This window comes from Netta rufina (genome assembly GCF_964035555.1).
Source record: "Netta rufina genome assembly, chromosome: 5".
Lineage (NCBI taxonomy): Eukaryota > Metazoa > Chordata > Aves > Anseriformes > Anatidae > Netta > Netta rufina.
This window is the reverse complement of record NC_140128.1, coordinates 62,584,974-62,592,532: the sequence shown is the minus strand read 5'-3', so window position 1 is coordinate 62,592,532 and position 7,559 is coordinate 62,584,974.

The window sequence follows — 7,559 nt, the reverse complement described above, 5'->3', positions numbered from 1 at the left end:
CCTCCTCCTCCTCCTCCTCCTGTCCTTCTTCTCCTCCTCCTCTTCCTCCCGCACGCAGCGCCGGGACGGGCCAGGCCGGGACGGACAGCACCGGGCCGGGCCTGCCGCGACGCCGCAGCGCCACAGCGCGGCCGCCCGCTGCCTGCCCGCCCTCCTCCTCCTCCTCCTCCTCCTCCTCCTCCTCCTTCTTCCTCTCCTCCTCCTCCCTGAACCCTCAGGCCCTTCCCCGAGGCTCCTGAGGCCGGGGGGAGAAGCGGCTGTGAGCCCCTCCTGAGGGGAGTGCACGGTGCTTGGGTTTCTCCCCGCCTCGTGGGGCTGAGGGATCTCGTCCAGCCTCAAATCACCACATAAATAAACATATAATAAATATATAATATATAAACTGTGCGTATGCTGCTGTCCGAACAGCACTGAGCCTTCTGGCTGATGCCTGAGCCCCCTGTGAGGGCTCATCACACAGCAAAACCCAGCTCCCAGTACAGGGACGGGGGCAATTCACCCGCTGCCACACGCCAAGGACATGGGACAAGTGTAGGGCTTCCCAAATTTTCGTGCTCTGGATCGTAACCTCGCAGCCACGTCGTCATGTAACGCCTGTGGTGGGCAAATCGAGGCCACAGCCAGTCAGTGCGATGATAGGCACACAAGAATTAGCTCAGGCCTGTTGGGGCTCGTCTCCTTGGGCTGCCAAACTCAGAAGCACTTCTTTGAAACTGTGAGATGGCAAGAGTGCTGTATCTGCCTTTCCGCCTTTGGAGAGTAATTATTTTCGGCAAAACAGCCGAATTTCTGAGTAAAACCCCCCGATGGTCTCTTGAGTGCGAAACAATTTAATAAACTGAAAGGCAGCGGCAAGGGTAGAGGGATGCTGGAATTAGCATTAGTCTTTGCTGCACAGTAAAATCATTAAGGCCTAAAAGGAGGTGTGAGTTTCTAGGTGCAAGAAATACCACATACTCAATGCAGGAAATATGTTTGCAAAAGCGAGGTAGAAAAAAAAGTAAATGGATGCCAGATGTATAAGCCTTTCTGGTGTTCAGGACACCGGACCGGTTACTTGAGAACAGATTCTGCCTCCTTGGCAGGCAAACAGCCCAACCAGGTCCAATCTAGCCTATTGACAAAGCAGCTAGGTGCTGATTCCCAGTTTAAAATGGAGTCTGGATTTTTAGCTTGCTTCAGCACATTTAGAAATGCCACATGCACGTACCTGAACCAGCCCAGCTGATTGCATAAGCTTTCCCTTCAAAACACAGGCTCTCCAGCAGAACTCATTAGGATTATTGGACTGTTTGAGGTTAAACTAAAGACAACTCATGCAGGCGCTCGGGAATTGCACAGTCGCATCTGATTTTATTGGGTTTTGATTTATGGGCTCATTTGAAACGGTGTGTTTCAGAAGCAGGCTCCGAAATGTAAACTATCCTGCTTCCAAAGAGGCGGGGAAGCATGTGACTGCTAACTTAAAGAGATTCGCGTTTAATTTCCCCTTGTACTCTGAAAGCTCTCTACATCCTGTATATTCTCTCCAACATAAATACGTAAGTTTTCCTGAACACCCAGCAAATAAAGAAAAGAAAAAACTATTTACCGTTTAGGGAGCTGTATTTCCTCCAGCGATTTTTAACAAAACAATTACCTCTCCCCCATAAATTAGCTTCCTGCACTCCTGATAGCGAGCTGTTTGTGTCCTTTTTTTTTTTTTCTTTTTTTTTTTTTTTTTTTTTTTTCCCTCTTCCTTGGCCAAGGGTTCGAGCACCGCTTCTCATTTGACTCATTTTCTGCTCTTGTCAAGACATCAGAAGACAGCACAGGAAAAGAGGCCGTTTCATTTTCCAGGAGCAGATGGTGCATTAAGGCTTGGCCTCCTCGAACGTCCTGCAGATCCAAGGGCCTTCCGATGGCTGCAATTTAACGCACAGCCTCCTTTATTGACCGCTATTTTGCCCTCGCTTGGTCAGCCTTCACGTCCCACCTGGAGGTTTAGTTTCCTGTAGCACATTGCCAGTGCTGCAGAGTGAACTTGGAGACTGCCTCGTGATCCCTGCTTTATTCCATCTTCCCCAGCTGGGTCCCAGGCCCTGCTGGAAGCGCTTCTGGAAAGTGTACATACATAATAGCAGCACCAGCAATGTGTTATTACAGCCATTTTATGATTACAAAAATTGAGGTAAATGAATTGTGTGAAGTATACGGTCCAAGACATGGCCTGACACCGCACACTTCCAGCCATCTCCTCCTGCACACACACGCTGGTTTCCATTCTGTATTTTCCACCCGGGACCACGCTGCTTTTCTGGTCAAGCACGTTAAGGAATGTGCTTTTATGTAGCATCTTTCATCTGGATGGGTCCCAGCCTTAAAAGGAATGTTAAGTGGTTTTACATAAGGCATTACGTAGGATTAGAGAATGTGATCTGTTTGCATTGTAGTCTTAACAGGAAGAACTGCGAAGGTTATTTAAATGAGGCATCTAGATTTATCTGGTAGCGGTCAGTGCAGAAGTGTACCGATTTCTAACTGAGCAGTGCCATAAAGCGGCTCGTAAAAGCAGCGCAGGGTGCTGTGCATGTGAACGCGTGCTCATTTTCACCTCAGAAGCTGAGCTATGAAACATCAGCACGAGGAAAAAAAAATTCAGCCCTACTTTTCATCAGGTTGCTAAAGTGTCTTTAATTTCACATGGTCTGTTGATCGCACACCGAAGGTGTTCAAAACTATTCTGTGGGATTACTTCATGGGATTATTACTAAAATAGAGCAGATGAACAGCAATAAGGAAGCCAAAGACTCGGGAATCAGTGACGAGGTCTGCAGCTTTTTCCTCTCATTGATTCGAGCAATGCACTATTGCACATCAAACTTCATTGTTGAGGTGACAAAGCAGGTGCTCAAGAAGTGCTGCAGCATTTTCGGTGTGGGGTTTGTGGTTTGGGTTTTTCAGACTGCTTTTCCTCCCTGATGAAACACGTGCTGTTGCTGCAGACTGCTGCCGCAAGCCCAGGGCCTGCCCGGAGGGAAGGGTTGAGGAGGATGGAGGAGCTCTTTTCAGGGCAGCTCCCCACCACCAAGTCCAAGGTAGGATTTTGGAAGCCTACTGAAAGCTTCTCAGCGTGGCTGGTAGGATGCTGAGCCTAGTAAAGCCTCTCAGCATCACTTCAGCAGCTCACAGTGCTGCTCACGCTGCTTCACCTGCTGAGCTCTGCTAGCAGGACCCACGGACAAGAGGGGCCAGGAAGGTTTCCCAGGGGCTAAATGAGCTCTCGTTGCTGGCACGGCCCTTTGGAGCTGGAAGCAGCTGGGATAATGGTTGCTGTGAGTACATGACTGGTGCAAAAGATGCCAGGAAAAAAAAAATAAAGAGTGGGTAAGGGGGCTCTGAAGACAGCCAGCTATTTCAGTTGCAAGAGCAGAAAGAGGGAGGGGTGTTTCTGAGATGGAAACACCATCCAGGAGAGAAAAGTCACAAGGGTCTCCGAAGGACAAAGCCTTCCCAGGATGTCCAGGGGCTTGTATCCCTGGCAGGCGCAGGAAAATTAACCCAGACATAGCTCAGCCCCTCTGCTGGCTTTCACTCGGGTCCTTGGGCAAGGATTTGTTTTTCACGGAAGGAACGGGAGCCCCGGTGGCTGTACATTGCTCCACGTCACCTCGTTTACGTAGCTGCAGCTTCAGGGCACTTTGCAGCTGAGTGTGCTGTTTGTGCTCAGCAGGAAGGAAGCGAGGGCAGAGGTGAAGCAGGCAGCTTCGCCGGCAGCCACTGCTCAGCACGGGGCTGCAGGAAAGTGTGACCGCTCAATTAAAAGCAGCGTTAACGAGGGGACTTCAGAGCACTGCCTGGAAACCCATCTGCTCCCCTGGTTTCCAGGTGCACGAACCTGGCCGCAACATATTGCAAGTATCGTGCTGAATCATGCAGGCAGGTGGACGCGGGTATTTCTGCCAAGGCACGAGAGGAGCTGGAAGCCTCTCCCTGGGAAGAGGTGTATCTGCAGGGGGAAATCCTAGAAACAAACTTGGCACAGGCAGATTTTGGCGTGGATTTACTGCAGCCACGTTGCAGAAAAGAGGCTGGTGGGGAAGGATGTTTTGAGCACGGTGTCCATCTGTCTGTCAGCACAGGAGAGAAAGAAAGAATCGAAAACAATATTGGAAATAAATGGGCAGCTGGGCTTAGAAGAGCTCTTACTGACCCTTAGACAAATGTGAGGAAGGAAGAGAAGCCTGGGAAGGTTGTAGTTGGTCCTCCAACACCAGCATTATCTGAATCCAGAGCCGAGAGTGGGATATTTTATTCAACAAACCCTTGGAATAGTCCTGAGAGTGCCATTCGGGGTGAGGAACCTACTGGAAACTGGCCTGATGGTCTAAATCAGATTAGAAAAGTTGCATCTGTTTATTGTAGGACTTGTGCAATCGTTTGTTGTCCCTGTGCTCAGCCTGACCAGACCCAGACAGCGGGGAGGCAGCCCACAGCGTTAAACCCAGCCTGGCCCCGAATGCACTCGGAGGTTGCTTTGGTTGAAGCTTTTGCCTGACGTCTCTTTTATCTAAATCACTTCTCCTATTCTTTAGTCGTTCCTTCAGTTTACAGAGCATCTTCCAGAAGTAAGGTCCTCCCCGCAGACTGATGAAACAAGTCAATTAATTAACTGCTGCAATTCTGTCTGCTCTCCGAGTGAATTATGATGGCTTTGTTACAGCCACGATGTGCAGCAATGTTTACCAAAGGAGCAAAGATGATTCCTCTGTTTGCAATCCCTGTTTAAATGTAGGCGGTCACAACACGATTTGGGGTGAGAAACAGGAGCGGCAGGAACAGGAGGATTTCCTAAGCAGCAAAGATCTGCTTTGCTTAAAAATAATTCAGTAAGGAAAAAAAAATAAAAAAACAACAACAAAAACCAACAACGCAGAAATATGAGAAAGGCTTCAGAAGAAGAGGAGGGAGAAAGCTCATTTCATTTTAACACTTTTTGCTATTTCCTAGGAATCTTGGCCTCCTAACCCGAGGATAAGGATACAGAAACAAGAACAGCGATGACAAATCTCTGCCACAGAGGCGTGCGAGTGCTTAGGAGAAGTCCTCCTGCAATCTTCTCTAAGCACAGTTAAGATTTCCCCTGTACTTTCTCATGCAATTAAGCAGAAGCAGTGTAAGAATGAAGACGGAGAAGGCAGAAGTGATAAGAATAACCGCAGGAAGAAGCAAATGTGTTCAGGAACCTTTTATAACCAGCGTGAGGACGGACCTGGCGCTCCAGGAGGGCCCGGGCTAAGGCGGTGAGGTGGCACCTGGGGCAGAGCAGGGATTTTGCAGCACCCGACCCCTTACATAAGGATTGCACAGCACGGCTGGCTCCTGCTGGCGAAGGACTGGGGGTGGGAAAAGCAATGCTGAATGCTCTCGGGGTAAGTGGGCCAGCTGAAACCAGGTGAATTATGAAACTGCCCCCGCGAGCTCCGGGAGCGTTGCACATTATGGGTTTAAATCCAGGTTTTCTGTGGCCTTTTCAGCTCTGTGCCCCCAAGCACTCCAGCCCCACGGCCGCAGTATCTCTGTGCAGTTTTCTCCTTTTGTCTTTCCCCCATTTGGCGTTGCTTTTCCTCCAGAGTGCTTCCACTGCGTGCCCGTTCAGCGTGCCTGCCCTGCAGTCAGCTCTTTGTGATCTGGCAGCTCGGGCAGCAAGCACGTCGAGATGCCTCCGAGGGAGGGCTGCTCGGAAAAACGGAGGCAGGAAGAGCTGATGGAGCGACGGGGTGGAGGGCGGGTGGCAATGAGCACGTGTGGAGTGAGCCCGGGAACGAAGCCATGCCCAGAACGCCCTGACCCGGGTGGAAAAATATGGCAGGAACGTTCCCCTGGCACAGCACAGGACCAAACCTCTGTCCCTCCTTCCCTCTGATGCCACATGCCTTAACAGAAAGAGAAAGGAAAAAAAAAAAAGAAACACCCATAAATGGGGCAATACAAGCTTGACCTGAGCTGCAGTTCTCAGAGGGAATGAGGAAACAGGGCCTGAGCCCATCTTGGTTTAATCAGACTTTCAAATTAACAGATCTCCTTTTCCATCCTCTCTTATTTATTTATTTTTTCCCTCTCCATTTCCCAGCTGCTTTTCTTTTAATCTCCTCTTTCAACCTATTTGAACTCGGGCTGTCTCCAGTGTAAGAAATCCCCCTTGCAATGCTGCCCGCTCCTTGTCTGCTTCAGAGAGAGGATCGACACGCACAAGGGACTTTATTATGTGTATATTATAAATATATCTAAGCACATATTAACAACAACCCCCGTTTTAATTCTTTATTACATTATTATTATATTTTTATTATGTTTACAATAATATCTGTTTTACAGGGGTTATTTATAAAAGTTGTCAGGGAGCTCCTGCAAAGGCAGCGAGGGGCCGGGCAGCCCGCAGGCTGTGGGCAGGAGGATTCAGCTGCCGGCCACGTGAGCCAGCCCTTCAGCGAGGCGAAATTACATCTTTCCCTCCAACGCTATAAACACGGAGGGGAAGCCAACGGGGGGCAGTCACTGGGTGCTCGAGAGGGCACTTAGGAATTAAGTATCAGCACACCAACGGCAGCGCAACGAAACGTGACTTGGGCACCTACTGGAACATTGCATCATTTTTGTGTGTTTTCCCTGCTTTCACAAAGAACAAATCCTGATGGTTCCTGTTCACCCAACGAGGCTGGGCAGCCATCTGGGTTGTCCCCGACCACCGCAGGCCAGCGTGCAGCATGGAGCAGCGCTCCCCCAGCATTTCCAGTTTAGGTGGCTGTGCCTCGAGTGCTGCACCGTGCTCCTTCCAAAGGGCAGCAGGGAGCTGTGACGGGTGGCTCAATCTGCTTCTTGGCGAGCAGAAGCATGGGCAAGAATCAACACAGGCCATAAGCTGTGGGCGAGGGCTGGTTGGGGCACGGCCAGGGCTGGTGCTGCTGCTCCCCTGCCCGAGTTTCACGCCTGGGCGTTCCCTTGCGCTCGGGCTGAGTCACGGTCTCGCGTGACAGAGCCGTGAATCAACTCCAGACACAAGGGAAACCCTCTCGTTACCATCCCAAACATGACGGCTTGCTGATATGGGGGAACTGGGGGTGTGTTACCAGCTGTGGGGCAGCTCAATCCTGGGGTGCCCAACCCTGGCACCTCTTGCGCTGCATCCAGAGGTGCAGAGTGCACCTCCTGGGGATGCTGCTGCCATGGATGGGGGGCAGCATCCCAGGGCAGGATCCGACCAGTGATTTCTTCACCCCAGTGTGCACCAGGGGTGAGCAAGGCAGGATTTCTGCCCGCTGTGTGCACGGGGAGCCCAAGTCTGCATGGGCACAGGGGGTGTCCATGGTGCGTGTGCACCCCCAGCCCTTCAGGGCACCCCAAGCAGGACACAATCCCGGGGCGAGGGGCGTGCAGGCGTGACCCCCAGCCCTTTGGGGTACCCCTTTGGGCTACCCTTCTGCTGCTCACCCCCTACCTTCACCCCCACCCACCCCACGGGGGGATGACAGCGGGGGGGGGACCGCGAGCCGTGGGTACCCGGCGGAGGGTGCGCAGCG